Source organism: Penaeus monodon, chromosome 15 (assembly GCF_015228065.2).
Source record: "Penaeus monodon isolate SGIC_2016 chromosome 15, NSTDA_Pmon_1, whole genome shotgun sequence".
NCBI classification, from domain to species: domain Eukaryota; kingdom Metazoa; phylum Arthropoda; class Malacostraca; order Decapoda; family Penaeidae; genus Penaeus; species Penaeus monodon.
Genome location: NC_051400.1, coordinates 28,346,023 through 28,346,403, shown reverse-complemented (window position 1 = coordinate 28,346,403; position 381 = coordinate 28,346,023). Strand labels below are relative to the sequence as shown.

General features: G+C 33.9%; 1 protein-coding gene across 1 annotated transcript in view; it reads right to left on the bottom strand.

The window, feature by feature from the left end:
• Positions 1 to 381, bottom strand: part of LOC119581906 — a gene marked incomplete at its 3' end in the record, with an annotated part of 85,972 nt that overhangs the window by 23,585 nt on the left and 62,006 nt on the right.

Here is a 381-nt window from a genome sequence, read left to right as displayed (position 1 = left end):
AACAACAGTAACTGCAACATTAAAAGCAACAACAGCAATAACGATAATTGCAATAATAAGAAAATACATTAACTAAAATAAAGGGAAGCTAAAAACAAATCTCACAGCAACAATAAAAAACGAAAATTTTTAAAAGGCGACGTAAGTCCATAATCGACAATATAGGCACATCATTAAACGTCGACGCGGCGTGAGCTAACAATTGAGAACTGGGTTTCCCCCGTAGAGTTAATTGCATGTACGTCAAAACACGCATGTTGTCTAAATGCTGATGAGTGGAAGAGAGAATATTAATGCTTTTTATGTTTTGGGTGAAATCGCGTTTTTCACGTCTGAAGTTTTGGTTTCTATATATTATACGTATATGTATCTACTCTTTAT